Below are 19,540 nucleotides of genomic sequence, written 5' to 3'. Positions count from 1 at the left end.
AGATAGTTGTGGTAGGCAAAAGGTAGAAATCAAATAAAATATGAAATAATAATATTATTGTATTGTCATCAAAAATTCATAATATAACAAAAATTATGACTTTATTTTACTTATTTAGATATAAGAATTATATTTTTGCGTAAAAGTTATATTTATTAAGCTATGCCACTGACCTACCACCATATAAAAATTACCTTTTATATTTATCCAGTGACGTCCCGTAGGGGTAGGCAGATTGAGCGTCGCTTGGGGGCGGCAGTTACTCGAAGGGCGGCAACCGAGGATAATTATGTGGTATACATATAAATAGCTACCTAAACTGAGTACTTAATAACGAATATATCTTGCCTTTAAAATATTCAGATCACTGGTTAGAAACAACATGTATTAATTAACATAAAAGGTTTAACAGGACTGTATTTTTTTTGTCGGGTTCGCGATGTCTAGTTTACTTCCGTTGCCTTTCGACGTTCTTCGTGACCATAAACGACACGAGCACGGGTAATAAAAAAATATTGTATACAAAAATGGGGCGGCATTATGGCGCTGCCCAGGGGTGGCATTTTGTCTAGGGACGTCACTGTCTGTAACGCATGAGAGAAAACATATTAAAATGTGTAAGAGAGAGCAAATCAGGGAGAATATGTATTAAAATACACGTGAACACAAATTCTAAATTTGAAAATTATAAGAATAAATCGTTTATGTTTATGGCTTGAAAGAAAACAAATGCTACGAGTACCTACTCTCATAATAGTTGTTTGGCAGATGCTTATAGTGTGGTGATAGCATAGCGAGTAGGTATAAGTATAGAAAGTTTCACACAATTACAATAATTAATTGGTGACATATTAACGGAAAGGCGTAAAATGATGTCAGATAAGAAAAACAATTTTTAAAATGATATATCTCTGAAAATGTAAATTTCTTTAAGGATATACTCGATTCAAATTTAAAAGATCTCGAGAGTGGATAAATCGAAGTGGAAGTGTTAAAAAATTAACAAAGTGGCGTTTAGATAAGAAATTAGTGTATTATTCAATATATAGTTAAGGGTGATTGTAATAGGGATAGGGTGCTGTAACCATGGGCCCTACATCTTGAAGTGGGCCCCCAGGCCAGGATCTTTGGCAAGCCCCCCCTACTCATCGCTAGGGTTAAAGGCAGTGGGACGCTCTACATAAACATGTTTTAGGTAAAATTCGGTCGATTCGGTGTATTTAAGCAATTATTTTGTATTGTCGAATAAATCCACTTGAATTATAGAGTTGTCGATTATCGACATACAATAATAAAAATTGCATCACACAACTAGATATTTTAAAAAAATAATACTTTTTAATAATACACCCTCCTCCACCCGCCGTGTCTGTACAGCCATGGATTATGATGTCATTATTGATGTCACATTTCGTCCCGAACGGAGCCGCACGGGACCGATTATTTGCAACCATGCATGTAAACTAGCGCCGCAGGCAACTTTTTTCCGATTAGGGCAACTTTGTGATCTCATTTATCAGGTCGAACCATCACGCCGGTGCCCTTCTTGTGGGGGCCATTTCTGTAATGTAACTTTAGGCAACATTCACGATTAATCAAAAGATATATCAGCAAAGCGTCCCCGCTTGACAAGTAAACAAGTTCAACGACGGTGCGCACATGGCAGAAGTCAGGAAACTCTACAACGATTACGCCAAGCTTATGCACTAACTCGGAGACAAAAAATTGAGTCTGAAACATTAGAATAAAGACTAATACAGAACATTTTTATAATTCGCCCTAACCTTCGATTTGCTGCCCTTCAGTAGTAGGCGACTTACGTCCTTATAGTTAAGTGTTTAATAGTACCAAACTAATCCTGAGATTTCTCAATGTACATTAGTCGAACACTGTGACATTTCAATTACAACTACACAGTGAATTTTAATTTCCAGGTGTCTTGCAAACGGGGCATCTCCGAATGCTACGTGTCGTTACAAATACGCATTGACGTCCGCCTGCCATCTGGCAGCAGTTTTAGATAATGCTCTAATCCTTAAACTACTTCTTCATCATGGAGCCGATCCCTTTAGACGAAATTATCTTGGTAGTACTCCACTTCACATTGCTGCCTGGAAAGGAAACACCAATTGTCTACAAATACTCATCAACCATTTTAAAGATGATACCAAAAAGAAAGCGGCATTCATTAACACTGGACATGAGAAAATCGGCAAGTCTGATCCCTCGTGGTATGACATAGGCACTACCATTCCGCATTACGAGGTAAATAGTATATTAGTTTTTTTTTTTATTAATCGGAGTTCTATCAATTAATCGTCATATTATGGTTTAAAAGTTTAAATTCTTTAAATATAAATAATTCACCCAAAAGGGAGACTTTGTATAATTATGTACCGATAGTGCTTACCCGGTAACAACATACCTATATATATATATATATAATAAGTATATCTCTATACTGATCTATCTCTATTTTTATGTAATACTGTTTTATATTTCTTTGTTTCTAAATCAGCGCTCGAAATGGAAAAGTTTACGAACCGGAGCGCTCGACAAATTTTCTGAAGATATTTACATAGTCATCAAATCGTATATGTATTTTATAAAAATGAGTGTGTCAGATTTTCTATTCTAAGGCCTATCTAGCTCAGACGGTCAACATATTTTTTCCACGAGACGGAGCGATAATTTTAAAAATTTCACGAGCCGGAACGGCGCTCCGGTGCGTTCCGTTCCATTTCGAGCCCTGTTCTAAATGTCATGTTGTGAACGTCTTAAACTTATAATTTGTAATGCCCACAATATGTTAAAAATAAATAAATTGAATTGAAATTGAATACCAAAAATCAATACCGTACTACCATATGGACGCCATTTTGAAGACGTCACTCGAATGTCAGATTCTGTCCAGTTGCGTGTCTTGATTGGGTAGTTTTCGACTGTGGCTCCCTCATCAATTCTTTAGATAAGTTTTTAGGTCTCTAGATGATGTGCTATGGCCGCCATCTTGGAAAATGGCGGACGATTTTTAGTTTATCAGCTATATCTCTCATTAACGGCCCACGTGCTCGTCGTAGGTCAAAATTGAGTTTTTATTGTATTTTAAAAGCATGATCCTGGACACTCCTTAAACGTTGTAGATAATCTATTTATATAATTTTGAAGCCTTATTATCCTTTATAGTATTTTTGTTACATAAAATAGTATTCTTTTAAACCTCTCGCTGTAATGTTTTAGAATATAGTCATATTTCGGTACATAACTGTGCTGTGGTGTTAAGATTTTTAACGTTTATTAATTTTTAAACGCATTTATGAAACCATTAGTATAATTTATTACGAGATAATTTTTGTAAAATATTCACGATAAAAAATTATATTGATAATCTCTGTGATCCCAAATTTGACAAGAATTAGGCATTTTATTATTCAAAAAATCGGCAAGATTAACACATTTGAAGATAATTCTAAAGATAAGTACTTATTATAAGCTATGTCTTTGACCATTCAAGTGTGATAAACATCTTATGAATAATTATTGCTTTATAATAATTATTGACCTAAGAATAAGGTAGTGTTTTTTTGAAATACGCCATTTCTTTTGTCATTCCCCAGTGGTTAAGCTACAACATACGGCCGTAGCCATAAATTGACAAACTATAATTGAAGTAGGGAGTTACACATATCGAAAAATATTTCAAATAAAATTTGAGGGAAATTCCGCAAAGGATACGATCTATATTCTATAATAAGAATACACGAAAAAAACAGATCTTGAATTTAAATTTTGACATTATTTATGTGAAGCTTATGTTAAAAGATTAACTCTGTAATTAAAAGATCATTTAAAAAAAATGACTGAAGATTTAAAATCAACCGCTTTTTCCAAAATAGGGGCACTAGCTCTTCCTGAAAACGAATGCTATGCATAATATACAGAACGTCCTCTTTAAGTAGATAACTTACAGACAAAAAATATTATAAAAAAATATATATATCGTCACTGTTCTGGCAGAAGACACTAATTCGAAAAAATTACATATTGAGTTAGTTATACCAAAATGGTCCTTATCTTCAACACTTTACTTTACTTCAAACTTTACTGTCTGGAAACCTTCTTAATAAATAAACCGTCTTTATTTTAAAGTCATCCTTTTGATAGACCATTTCAAGCATTTTAACAACTTCAAAGTCAAATTACTCAAAACTAGTATTCTCCAGTTAGTGTGTTCTGCCAGAACAGAGACGATATTACCTATATAATAAATAAATACCAATAAAAAAAAGTAGAAATGAAAACTTTTCATTGCCCCATCATCTGTAGACGCGCACACATGAAAAGTCTTTTAGGGCAGTGGCGTTCGAAGGCGAATTTTAATGCCATCCCATTCCATTTCAGTCTCACATTGTCTATAGATTCACAATCTATTATTTTTGATTATTTCTTTTTCTACTACCTATTTCAAACGAAAAATGCAATAAAATAGTTTTGCTTTGTCTCTGGTCGTATTCTGAATTAGAACGTCTCTACTCATTACCTATATGGGGTAATATTATTAAAATATTATTTAATATTATTTGTAGCTAATGGACCCAAACTTCAAACACCGTCCTAACACACGTGAAGATACAGCATTACAATATGCTTTATCTATGCTAAACTTTGAATGTGCTCGTTGTTTGCTGGAAGCAGGAGCAAGATTATGCACGTGTAAAAATGTTGAGGCAGACCCTCAACATGACAGTGTCTGCTCATTTACAATGGATTGCTGTGGTTCACGTGTGTCCACGCAAATATTATCTGACGACTTACGATACAGGTTAGTTTTATTAATAATTTTCATTGACGAAGCCATGATCTATTATAATTGAGCGTAGTTATACGCAAAGCAGCCAGTCCGCACAAATCTCAAACAGAGAAAGAAGCACTTTTATGTAAAGTGTGTTTCTTCAAATCCACAAAGCCTCTGTATATTGTTTAAACCTTTTGAGTGGTAGATATTATATATATATTATATATATGATTTTGTGTAACTTCAAAGAGATAAAAGCATAACATCTATGAAATTTTGGTGTTTTAGCAGTCCAGGCTGTCTTGGTGCAAAACCGTTTTTTTAGAACCAATATTCATTCTGAAGAAAGCAGCTAACTCTTATTTTTGTAAGAAAAATATTTATTTTAGCATCTATTTTCTTTAAAAAAAACCTTCTAAGTTTAAATTATAAATTAATATTTAGCAGCCTGGCACTAATTTTTACATGAAAAATCTATATAATATATTATATATAATAAAATGAAAAACATATAATGTCATTGAGAAAATAATGTTTATTAATTGAATGTAGAAAAACACACCTTGAACAGTCAGGATTTTAATATTTACATAATATTATCATGTGGTTGCTTAATGCTGATCGAAAATGACATATTCTGCGATTCGCGAAATCTTTAAAACGCATTTATATGAGATTTTTGTATGACAGCAGCTTGGCTGATTTGTGCAGAATGTAAAACAAACGTGTGAGATTATGAAAATCTTCTTTCTTCTTCTTTCCGCCATGTCCGATCCTAATAGGATCATTATGTGCCTCAACATAGTGGAGGTTTGTATTGACAGATTTTGTTTTTACGAGAAATGGATGTCAGCCACTTGCTCAACCTATTAGGTATTTATAAATTAGGTATTTAAAAGATCGTACCTAGACAGTTATTGTTATACTGCTGTAGATTCCTCATCTCTGACCTAAAGGGATTTCCAAATTTTACGATTTCAGATCATCTTCTTTGCGGGTTATATGGCTAATACTAGGGATTACAATACCGATATTTCAAAACCGGTATTCAATTATTTAACGATACCGAAATACCGGTTTCAAAAATCCAAAATACTGGTATTTTCGGTATTAAAAAAGCGTACGCGTTTATGTTTTTCGATAATGAATTTAATGTTATTTTTCATTACTTACTACTATATTGTATAGGTATTAAATTTAGTTTATAAGTTTTATGCTGCCGAAACGCAAATGTATTGACTTAAACCAACTAAAGTTACCTAAATAAAATTAAAACAAAATCCCTCAAACATATTTATGGAATTGTCGCGATAAATTGTGACGTTAAAAAACAAACGTGGCCATCTCCAGTCAATGACTTTTTTGAGATTTTTGGTTGGTATGATTGCTTGTGTTGTTTTATATAATATTATTTAGTTAAGACATGGCTATCTCCTCAATTTCTGCTTCAAAAATTCAAATAAAAGATGTGATTTTTTTCAAACTTAGTCATATCCATTGATTTTTTATATCAAACGTGGTCACATTCGTCTTGGCCAATAACGACGTAGCACTTTTTCAAAATGGCCAATCATGTCGTGGCATTTTATCAAGATGACTCCCATCAGCAAAAAGTTTTCTCTGTGTATACGATGTGCTCTTCAAGTTTTTAAGCGAAATAATTGTCAAAGAATGGAAAATAATCCAAATAAAGTTTGAAATAGTGTCTCCAGATAATGCACGAAAGTTAACCAGATCAAATTATACCATTAAACGTTCAAAGAAGACTGAAAAACGGTAAGTAAATTTTGATTTTCAAACGTTTTACGACAGTTAGCATTTTAGAACCTCAGGGCTGTGCCTTGGCTGTTCATATTTTATGTTCAGTTTTAAAGCTGCATAATATCGTGTAAACTGGTTCAGTCATCTTATGTTTGTTTAGTTAACTTTAATTCTAATATCATAAAACTCAAAATAAATTCATAAACCCAATTATAATTTTCAAATTATGAAGTGTTAGTTGTAAATATGAAATAAGTTATACATTTATAATGTTGTTTTTTTCGGGTGCCGGTCGAAATCCCGAAGGGCCGAAATCCCGAATGCCGAAATCCCGAAAGCCGAAATCCCGAATGGCCGGAAGCCCAAAGGCCGAAATCCCGAAAAATAAAAAAATATAAACAGTAATAGTTTTCAACCAGCGGCACCCCAATAGGCGGCGCTTTTTCTAGAGTGTGTAATTTAACAAGATAATTGGAATAGTTATATAAAAAACTATTATTGATTATGGAATGATGCAACAAAATAATTTTCAACCAGCGGTACCCCAATAGGCGGCGCTTTTTCTAGAGTGTGTAATTTAACAAGATAATTAGAATAGTTATATAAAAAACTATTATTAATTATGGAATGATGCAACAAAATAATTTTCAACCAGCGGTACCCCAATAGGCGGCGCATTTTCTTGAGTAAGTAATTTAACAAGATAATTAAAATAGTTATTTAAAAACTATTATTTATTATGGAATGAAGCAACAAAATAATTTTCAACCAGCGGCACCCCAATACGCGGCGCTTTTCCTCGATTGCATAATTTAACAAGATAATTAAAATGGTTATATAAAAACTATTATTAATTATGGAATGAAAATTATTTTCTTGCTTCATTCCATAATTAATAATAGTTTTTATATAACTATTTTAATTATCTTGTTAAATTACACACTCTAGAAAAAGAGCCGCCTATTGGGGTACCGCTGGTTGAAAATTATTTTTTTGCTTCATTCCATAATTAACAATAGTTTTTAATACTACTATTTTCATTATCTAGTTAAATTATACAATCGAGAAAAAGCGCCGCCTTTTGGGGTGCCACTGGTTGAAAATTATTTTGTTGCTTGATTCCATAAATATTAATAGTTTTTATTATAACTATTTTAATTATCTTGTTAAATTACACACTCTAGATAAAGCGCCGCCTATTAGGGTACCGCTGGTTGAAAATAATTTTTTTGCTTCATTCTATAATTAATAATAGTTTTTAATACTACTATTTTAATTATCTAGTTAAATTATACAATCGAGAAAAAGCGCCCCCTTTTGGGGTGCCGCTGGTTGAAAATTATTTTGTTGCTTCATTCCATAATTAATAATAGTTTTTAATACTACTATTTTAATTATCTAGATTAATTATACAATCGAGAAAAAGCGCCGCCTATTGGGGAACCGCTGGTTGAAAATTAATACTGTTTATATATTTTTATTTTTCGGGATTTCGGCCTTCGGGATTCCGGCCATTTGGGATTTCGGCCATTCGGGATTTTGACATTCGGGATTTCGTCCGGCACCCATTTTAACACAACCCTGTTTGTAAGAATACAAAACAAACCGATCGAATACAAAACAAAACTGTCTATCTCCAATAGTATTTATGTCAAATCCAGATGATACAAAACAAACATAGCCATCTCCAACATAAAATCGTAAATATCTTGTTTATTAAGGATCCGCGATTATTGAGCATTGTTTAAATCGTATTCTTTAAATAAAATATAATCATAAATTAGGAAATTATTAACTCACGGGTTCAAATTAACCACAAAAACAAAAAAGTTGATTTACTCAGTTTCACATGTGATGGAGATGACCACGTTTGTTTTTTAGCGTCACAATTAACGTATTTCGAAAAAGAAAATATTCGTGTCAAACATTTCCAATTAATCTATAACTTACTATTGATCCAACGTTGGTAGTATGTACATCCAACAAACTTTACGTTGAATGAGATTTTTCTGTACCCGGACTTCAAGTATTTGTAAAAATTATCAGTTCTATAATATTATGATCAATACATATTTATAAAGGTCAACATAATAAATGTAGGTACTTTAGGTTGCACTAAAATAGTGTTTGAAATAGATTTTAATAGTTATATTTATCGATAACTACTTCTTTTTTTCTATAATATGTTTTGACGAATACCGGTATTGATATATTCATCCGGTATTGCAATCCCTAGCTAATACGACCATCCTAATACATAACTCCTTTTATTATCTTATTAAATCATGTTTGAATATTCCAGGTTAAGAGAAACAATCAAAATCGTCACAGGTCATATTAATAAATGGACTCATACTCGAAAAATTTGTACTTCACGCGACAACAGCAAGTCTATATACAATTTGGCCGCCATACTTGGTGAAGATGTGTCGATTAATCTCTTATTGAACGCTGGATTCCCAACAAATAAGACAGCAATCCATTGCTGTATACGACAAGGAGAATTAAACTCCTTGAGACTCTTTAGCGAAGCGAATGACATAGAAGAAAATACGCTACATGCTGCTTTAAAATTTGCGATTCAAAACGATTGGTTCTCTGGTGTTTCCGTCATTATACGATGTCTCGTAAAGAAAAACTTCAATTTGAACCCACTTTATGAAAACGGAGATACCGTACTGCATTTGGCATATAAATTTGGTACAAAGTATTTAAAAGATTTTACAAAATGGGCTTATAATCCCGTTAATAATATTGAAGTGGTGAAAAATTGGGATGACGAAATACCTCAAGATAAAAGTGGTTTTTACACTCTGGAAAACTCAGATAGATGTCCTAAAGAAAACTTTACTTTACCGACAAAAATACGCTGCAATCACCAGGTTTTAAAAGAATTTAAACGACGTTATGAGAATATAAAAAAAAATATTTTAGCGAATGAAAGTGATATCATTGTTGCCATTAAAAATGATTGTTTGAAATGTTTGCAATTTCTTAAAGAGTTATGTTTTGGTATGATCTCACCATCAATTAAACACTACAAAAAAGCATGTGAAATTGCTATTAACAATAATTCTCATAGAGTTTCTTATATTCTCAATAAAACTTATCGCAAGGAAAACAGTTCAAATAATATTTTACGTGAATTTTGTAACAACATAGTTCGTAAAAAGTATGATTTTAATAATAATTATAATCATCGTGAAATTCTGTCGCGTTCTAATTTTTATTACAACATTTTCTGTAAGCCTCAAGCAGTGGAAACATTGGAACAAATATTCGATTCGCAATTAATTGCATATTCACGTGACAGCATTACTGGACAGATTAAAATTAGAATTTCTTATTATGAATGGTTACAAAAAGAAACTTATCTCAAAGGAAGAATGGCAAATATTAATTACATATATGGGCACGGTGCAAAATTTGATCGGCTTTTGCTACATCCGTTTGTTGAGAGTTTTTTACATTTTGAATGGCGTAGACTAAGATTCGTATTCACCGGAATGGTTTTTATACATTTTCTATTGTTGTTCTTGACAACTTGTTTCATAATACGCATCTACGATAACGGTACTGTATCCATTGGTTGGGACATTTGTTTATGGATGAATATCACTGTCATCGTTGCCATGGTGAGTAAAAAATATACTTATCGTTTTTGTTTATAATTCTCTCATTTACATCCACTATGATTTTCAGAAAATATTTATATTCACTGCGTTTATCGCGTACTTTATTTGCAGTTCAAAAAGTATTGGAGCGTAATGCTACTTGCGGTATCTACCGACATAATACGAAGCAGGCAATTTACACCATTTGTGTGTGTTTTAATTAATCAATACGAATGTATAAACATTTAAAACAAAAATAAATATTCTTAAAATTTCAAAAGAAATTTATAAATTATGAATTAAAATGCAGAGCGTTGGAGCGGACCCTTTTTTGAGTTGCTTCGCTCCAGCTCCGCTCCGGGACCTAATACTTGCTCCGGATCCGCTCCGGGTTAAAAGATTTAATAAGTATTATATGTACTTATACAAATGTTGTAAAAATAAGAAAAATAAGTAGTTTTAAAATAATCGTCATTTTCATTATTAAGCAATTCTATTAAACAAAACCGACAGCAAATCGTCTCTCACTATTTGCCTCTTCTGTCAACAAATTATTTATCCAGGTTATTTCCATTTATTATAACAGGTTATTTATCCTTGTGTTGCCATATATGTGTTGCCATATTTCAAATAATTCCAGTGTTGCAAAGTGTCAAAATATACTATTTTCATTGGATGAAAGGAAATAAGGACGAAAATTTAATGGAGGATCCGGATCATCAGGAGCAGAGAAGCACTACAAATTTTCGGTGTTCCGAATAAAATCCCATGCTCCAGTGCTTCGTGCTTCTGCTCCGAGCTCCGCTCCAACGCTCTGTTAAAATGTGTTTTAATAATATCGATGGACCAGTATAATAATGAATTGAATATTTTACAATACACGAGATTTGACAAGTTTTAAAAGGAAACATATCGGAATGTACATATCTATTCAAAATTGAAACGTAACATCAATCGCCAGTTTTAAATAGAAACAATTCGAAATGGATCTGTACAAAACTGGTTTTATTTGAAAGTTTGTAAAATTTCATATGGATTTTTTGGCTCTTAAGGTATCTAAATTATTTTTTTTGAATTGTTTCTGTATAAAACTGGCAGGAGCTCATTTTCACGAATATTTTGATACCAATATCGCGAAATGTCGATTTTTTTAACTTGTTTCCGTTAAATACTGGGCCATTGATAATATTATGTTCTTTCATAAATCGTATAAAGATAGAAAGTCACTGGTGTATTTGTTCAAAGTAAATAATATTATATTAAGTTTGGCAAAATAGTTGAAAATAATATATTAATTTTCATGATTTCAGGAGATTGCAATTACAATGAAAATCCGCGATAGAAAAGAGTACATGTATCATCTGGAATGGTTTGCTAAACTGACATCGATAATTCTCTGTGTGTCTTTATTATTGAACCATCGCATATCCATGGGCAGCCATTCAGATCTTTCTCGAGCACTTTCAGCAGTCACCATTCTTTGGATCTGGGTCCATTTCGCCATTCAGATATCAATAATTGTTGGAGGATTCTATATCCAAACTTATATTTTGGCCGTACGCAGCTTTTTCAAGGTATGTAAACGTGTGCTTTTTTGTTTCTGTTTTTGTGATAGACTCATAAAGTCATAAATAAACACAGATACACATACCTACTTTGTATAGTAAAGTAGGTTTGAAAATAAATGTAACAAAGACGTAAGTCATGTTCAACTGCTTTGCGGGCCAAAGAGAGATCCTCATCAATGGCACTCAGCTCGAACAGGTGAAAAACTATATCTAAGTGGGACAACAATTAGTAGTGTCTATAGATGGATATATATTATTTGATGAAATTGTTCGCATAGTATATCTAGGATGGAGTGTTTTTGGACGCCTGAATAATGTCTTCAAAAGTGATCTATCACTGTGCCTAAAGTGCAAAGTGTTTTACCAGTGTGTGTTTCCCGTAATCACATATGCGTGTGAAACATTGACCCTAAGTAAAAGAGAGATCCAGAGACTTAGAGTAGCACAACGTGGTATGGATAGGTGCATGCTGGGCATAACGCGAAAGGAAAGAGGAATGAACGGATAAGGAAGCTGACAAGGGTTTGCGATGTGATAGAGTTCATTAAAAGCCTCAAATGGAGATGGGCTGTACACATAACTCGAAGAAGAAGCAATCGTTGGACAAATTTAGTCATCCAGTGGTATCCAAGAGGTACAAAACGCCCCCAAGGTAGACCTAGAGGCCGCTGGATCGATGAAATGATAAAGTTCTGCGGAAGTACGTGGCAACGCAACGCACTGGAGTGAGAGATGTGGAAGCAGCTTGAAAAGGCCTTCATCCAGCAGTAGATACATTCAGGCTGATGATGATGATGACACATACATATCTATTAAAATGAATTACATTCTCAAAAATAATATTTCGTCCACGTCACCCACAAGTCATGAGCACTCGTCAATCGAAAATCGATTTTTTCAGTTCAGAAAATATAAGAGATTGGACGCTGCATTATTAAAATTTGTTGATTGAAATATATTTTGTGATTACATGTATATTGTACGTATTACAATTCGTCGTAACACCGTTTATCACGAGCTGTCTAACCGAAGAGATGACCGTATAGGCGTATTATAGCATTTAGATTTAAAACAATAACGCGTTGTTCGTGGAGCAATTCAGACACACAGTAGTGTATAGTGGCGAAGGGTGGGGGCAGGCTGTTGTAATCTGACATAAATAGTGCACATTATACTTTGTCAGTAATAAGCTAATTCCACATTTAATCACTTCATCACCCACTTTCACTTAAACTTTAAAACTTTGGTTTTACACCGAGAACTTGTGTGCATGCGTGAAGCAGAGGCATTCGTTTCGCTGTCTACATGGTTCATCAAAGCTTTCACTTCGTCAAGTCTAGTATATGGTCAAATCGTGTAGACAATACACGTAAGTTTACTTTGCACTAGACGAATGATGTCGTGAACGGTTTGAATTTATAATTTGTCATGTTCATTATAATTATGTAAAATAAATAAATTTACACGCTACACTTTGTCAGTCATACGTATTGTTTTCATTGAACTAAGACTACAAATTGCAGACAGTATTGGTTAGTTTTTAAAATTAAAATTTTAAACCTTGCGTAAACCACTGAAAGTGTCTGTCTTTGGCTCTAGTCTCACTATAACAGTGACGATATTTATAATAATTACATTGGTACTATTATTATGTATTTTGTCACCACTATATTATATAAGTGGGACAGTCTAGTGTTTGAGCTTGGACTTGTTACCCAACCAACATGTCCATAATATGGCGCAAAGCCATAGGATGCAAATCACACCCTCTGGGAAATAACTACAATGGTACAATCGATGCAATATAATAAACATAATGGTAGTTCGGTGCGATGTGTCTTTGACGGAAACTTGTAATCAAGTGAGATGTCCAATCGATTCTGACCCGCTATTTATATATATATATATTTACACTATGAAATAATATTTTGAAATTATGATGAAATAAGTAACATTAATTATTCGTAATTTTGTAAAATTGCAGATCCGCTATCTCATAACATTACGAAATCATATTGACACCCCGTAAGTCCGGGTAGGGAGGGGAGACGGGGCCACACGGCGGATCCGACCTCCGCGCTCGACTCTCCGGTCGGCCTGACGTTAATGACGCCCTCGTAGCGTGCCGTCGGCAGAACGCGGGAGCCACACGACCAGCTTCCACCCTTCGACTAGCTCAGAATAGTTCAAGGCGGTCAATAGTAGCTGGTTTTTTTTAGTTCGGTAGAGCACGTTCAGTGTACCGTAGGTCTTGACAGTTGGGGGTAAATGCAGGATTGACGGGATGGTAAAATGATGAACGCACGTTGTTCGTAGCACAAATCGTTGCCGAAAGTTTTATTATTAATTAGGGTTCACAACAAAAACAAAAAAAAATTACATACACAACACAATACACAATTATTAAGTTTTCACAGTTTATAAATTTTGAACAGCCCAAATTTTTTTTTAAATGGGCGCCTAGGCTGTCAATTAAAATCTAAAGGATCTAATCCTTCCACGTTCGTAACACGTGTACGCTGAAATTATTTTTTTCACAATAGGCGAAAACCCTAGGAATGGTTCGCGAGGACACACAGTCCTATCCAACGACCTCGGTGGTACTACCCCGCCAGCCTCGACACCTACCGTGTCGCGGCTAGGTCTCCTCTTTTAGGCTTTATCGCTGTCCCTTTCAATCTACCCCTGAACGTCCACCCCTCTCTATCATTCTTGCCCGCAGCAGAATGTTTGGCTTTTGCATGGGTTTTACCATAAGGGTCGTCCAAGTTACCTTTTTGCCAGGTAGATTGAAAGTTACAGCGGATTTCAAAGAATTGAGCCCAAAAGAAACAACATTTGTAGTAATTACTAAAGAGCATTATATTCATACGGCGGCGATAAAAGAACTTTGGCTTGGCGGAATATAGGAAACATGAATGTGGCATCCATAACTTCGCTCGTACTTTAACCATAAAGGGGTCCTCGACGCACGTAGAAACGTGGAGGTATCAATATTATATAGATACCTATAGGTACTGACCGATTGTAGGTGAAAAAATAATAGGTATTTAATAAATAATATTATAATTGAGATCTGGGAATCCGATGACAACCACACCCGTACTGCCTTCGCTTTGTTTTCGTATTATATTGTGATGATTATTAGATAGGTACATTTGTTTAACACAACTTTTACGTTTACTAACAACATTACATTACTGTAATTGTGCCTAATGACCGGTTATATTGATAAAAAGAATATATTTGTTTAAGTATATTGGTATATGTTTTTATTATCTAAAAAAATGTTGTCAAAAATTGAGATGAACACCGTCGATCTAATAACTCTGCAATGTAGAAAGTATGATCACAGAAGTGAGTGCTTATTAATATGCTCTTATCTAAATGCACTGAAGAATTTAATTTTACGTACATATTATCAGTGACGTCCCGTGGGGGTAGGCAGATTGAGCGTCGCTTGGAGGCGGCAGTTACTCGAATGGTGGCAAAACGAGGAGAATCATTAGGTATATATACCTAGTAATGGCTACCTATACCTAGTATTGATGGAAATATCTTTCCATTACTCACTGGTTGGAAACAAAATGTAATGATTAACATATCAGATTTAACAGGACTGTAGTCTGATTGCGTCGGGTTTGCGATGTCTAGTTTACTTCCGTTTACCATGGATGTCATATCTTTGGTGACCAGAAATGACACGTGCAGATTTTCGAATTATATGTAGGTACATACCTACTTAGGTAGGAAGGTACCTAATTTAAAAGTTATCGAAATATTTTTGCCAGTCACTCGTGAGTTTTGGAAGTTATCAAGTGTATTATTAAATATATCTGAAACTGTGGACTCGTAATACTGTCTATTGAAGTAGAGATTTCATTTAAATTAGATTTGGATGACATAGTTGCTGACTTTGCAACAAAAAAGGCCAGGAAAGTTTTTTTTATTTATTTTAATAATTATATTGTATTTATGATTAAGAGTAAGATATTGGAGTCATGAAAGAATGATAAAAAAAACTCTATAAAAAAACTGGGGCGGCGTTTTGGCGCTGCCCAGGGGCGGCATTTTGTCTAGGGACGTCACTGCATAATATTATAATGGAAGGCTTTTGGCGTATTTTCTTAAAGCATTCATCAAAATGTTATTCATAACAATATGTTTTCAATTTTCAGATAATATTACTCTTCGGCTGCTTTCCGATCATAGGATTTGCGTTTGCCTTTCGGATTCTGTTTCAAGGAAGTGAGCCATTTGAATCGTGGACTGATTCCATCATGAAAACAACTGTCATGGCGACCGCAGAGTTCGACTATTCATTCCTGTTTGGTGGCAAGCCTTTCGATTTCAATTCGATAGTTGCGAGGATTGTCTTCGTGTTGTTCATAGCATGTGTCGCCGTAGTAATTATGAATCTAATTTTGGCGCTTGCCATCATTGATACGACCAATCTGGAAAGTAATTGGAAAATTCAAAGACTTCTTGAGCGCATGCGTCTTTTGATTTTATTTGATAACATTCAGTTTCCTGAATGTTTGCCTAAATGGATGGGATTGAACAATTTTACTAATGATATAGATCTGTACGTCTTTCAAGAACACACTAACGTGCAAATAACTGAACTATTGGTGCAAAAACAAATTCCAGGAAATATTGCAACTTATATTGCAAAACGTATTAAGAAGTTAATCAATAATAATGTATAGCACGGCTAGAGTTGGGTTTCGGGAATTTCCCGTAGGGAATTCTCGAGAAATTTTCGATTTTGGAGAATTGAAATTTTTAACATTTCGGGAAATCCCGGATCTCGAGAATCTTTTCTCGGGATTCGGGATTTCTTTATTTTCAAATATTAATTGAAAAAACGATTTTCTATATGAAAAAAGTGGACAGAAAACACAAAAGTTCAAAGACTAATCGAGACATTTAACACAATTAAGCCAACGTCGACTCAAAATTAGCGCATTTTTTGGAACGTCAGAGAATTTTGTGTCTCGAAAGCGTACGCGATTGTCAGATGCAGCGATTGACAGTCTGTGTTTTTTGAAATCCCATTTTAATAAGTAATGTTTTTAATTATTTTTGTTTTCCTACTTCTTTATTGTTTGTCTTCTTACATAAATAAAAAAAACACATTTTTTTGAATCTGCCTGTTTTCACACTGATTTTAGGATTTTTACAGGTTTTTTTGAAATTTCCCGATATCTCGAGAATTCCCGAGAAATTTTTCTGGACATCCCGAATCTCGAGAATTCAAAATTTCATCATTCCGGGAAATCCTGAATCTCGAGATTGAGATTTTATCGGGAAATACCCAACTCTAAGTACGGCTTAACCAGACTGCTATAATTAACCAAAATTAGTAAGTAATGAATGAGATTATCTTATTAAAATACTTTTTGTATTTTATTAATAGACAATAAATTGTTAATCAGGTATTAAAATAACTTAGCGCTATGGATACTGGTGCAAAAGTAAATCTTACATTGACTACTTGCCTATTATTATATTGAACAATGGACATATTATAATCTATGTATTCGATAAAGGATCACATCTTATTTTTACATATTATTTTGTACACGTATTTATTATTAAAATTTAGTTTATTAAGTTATCTATAACGTACAGAAATATTGACAAATTAATAGTTTTCATGTTTTTTATATTTATTTTAAAAAAACATCGATTTAAATAAATAAAAATGTGTATAACTTGAAATTCCTTTTATCTATATCAAAACTAATTTCGGTATGATCACAAAATTGAAGCTTAATTTTGACTATTAATATTTTTTACCATGTTCCATCTTAAGAATATCATATTATGAGCCTCCACAGAGTAAAGGTTGTATTGACAGATTATTGTGTTTTTTATACGAGAAATGAACGTTAGCCAATAGCCGCTGGCTCAACCTATTTGGTTCAAACACACGTTAAAAAGCAACATGTTAATTTGACAGACCCGGGGTTTCAACCCGGGACCCGTGACACTATAAGCCGACGCAGTAACCGCTCAGCCATTGTGGGCATACAACAATTACTTAATATATTTAATGATAAAAATCTGCGTGTGTACTTATGTACGCGCGTTAGAAGTTATACTTCTTTGGCGTAACACAACAAAATAAGCCGTTACCTGAGTCTATTAATATTACAGTGGATTAGGTCAGTGGTCGGCAAACGGAGGCTCGCGAGCCGCATGTGGCTATTTGGCCCCTTGAGTCTGGCTCTACCACAAATGACCACGTACGGACTAAAACAGTGATATATAACCAACCAGCAAGTCGAAGACCTTAAATTGGTTTTAGCTTTATAAATAGCAGTTGACGAGTCTTGTGACATAAATGATACAGAAAAAATTTGTACGATTTATCATCTACTACTGGTCTTAAAGAAGAACTTTTAGGATTATTCCCACTTAATGGTCAAGCATGTGGAGAGGATATTGCAAATGCTGATTATTGAGTGCATGGAAAAACATCATAATTCCTCTCGATAAAATTATGTCAATTCCAACAGACAGGGCAAAAATTATGACCGGCTAAGAAAAGGGTTTGTCACTATTTTGAATGAAAAAAATAATCACGAGATACTTGCTTACCATTGCATCATTCGCCAAGAAACGCTTTGTGCGCAGACATTTCCAGAAGAAATTGGTTAAGGAATCTGTGATTAAGATTATCAACTCCATCACAGCCAAAGCTCTTAATCATCGCCAATTTAAAGATTTTTTAGTTGAAATGGAGAGTGAGTACGCAGGCTGCATAACAAGGTACATTGGTTATCAAGAGGAAACGTTTTAAAATGTTTCGCTTCCTTATTAACAGATATTAAAGCATTTCTCCTTGAGAAGGATGTTCACTATCCAGAAATAACGGGTGATCAGTTGTCCAAAAATTTTATTTCGTGGTAGACGTTACGTCTCATCTAAATCAGCTTAATTGTAAACTGCGGAGGGACGGAAACACATTTTTTTCGATGCTAGAAGTTATTTCATTTGAAAACAAATTATCCCTTTTTGCTCAAGATTTCGAAGAGAATCTTTGCAAACTAAGCCTACTGAAACATCGCCAAGAAAATCATTCTGATATTGACATTTGCTATTTCAAAACAACAATTTTAAATAAGAGGGAAGCTTTTCTCAACAGGTTTCAGGAATTCAGAAACAGCAAAGCGACCTTTGTTTAAAAAAAAAACCTCTTAATCCTGCGGTAAAAGAACTAATTTTTTATCCTTTTAATGTTGAGATTGACAACTTTGAAATGAAATTGCTGGATTTAAAAATAAAGAATTATGGAAATCTAAATTTCAACGTCTCTGTGCTGATATGGACATATTGGTGAAAAACAAATATGAACATGGTTCACAGCACAAGTAGTCTGCTTTGAAAGACCTGGGGAAGTAAGACATGATGATTTTTAACACCTGGAATAGTATTCCTGACTCATATGATCAGTTGAAAAACCTAGCGTTTGCTGTACTTTCCCTTTCCGGTTCTACATATTCATGCGAACAATCTTTTTCAAGCATCAAGAGTAAATTGAGAAGGTGTCTTATTGATGAGAATCTGGAATCGTGCCTAAAATTAAAAACAACAACATACAAACCTGACTTCCCCAAACTTTTCAAGGAGATGGATATTAAGTGTTTGTCATGATTTAATTGTATGGATACCTTACTTACAATTTAATTTTTATCAATAAATAAGATCATTATTTAGTATGCTATCAAGTTTTATTCAGTGTACTTATAGCTTAATTAAAATTTAAAACTTTAATTAAAGTTTATTAAGTTAAT

At 33.7% G+C, this 19,540-nt stretch overlaps 1 long non-coding RNA gene across 1 annotated transcript; it reads left to right on the top strand.

Annotated features, from left to right (window-relative positions):
* Positions 1-1,934: 1,934 nt before the first annotated feature.
* On the top strand, positions 1,935-17,378 carry LOC147066816 (uncharacterized). The gene is made up of 5 exons (XR_015071496.1): positions 1,935-2,265; positions 4,587-4,822; positions 8,859-10,191; positions 11,481-11,744; positions 15,917-17,378. It is a non-coding gene; the product is annotated as an uncharacterized LOC147066816 (long non-coding RNA).
* The last annotated feature ends 2,162 nt before the right edge of the window (positions 17,379-19,540 follow it).

The sequence above is a fragment of the Rhyacophila brunnea genome, unplaced genomic scaffold (genome assembly GCF_057557595.1).
Source record: "Rhyacophila brunnea isolate RB1 unplaced genomic scaffold, BYU_Rbru_1.0 scaffold_4, whole genome shotgun sequence".
Classification (NCBI taxonomy): Eukaryota; Metazoa; Arthropoda; class Insecta; order Trichoptera; family Rhyacophilidae; genus Rhyacophila; species Rhyacophila brunnea.
Note: the sequence above shows the minus strand (reverse complement) of the source record. Positions and strands in the feature narration are given on the sequence as shown.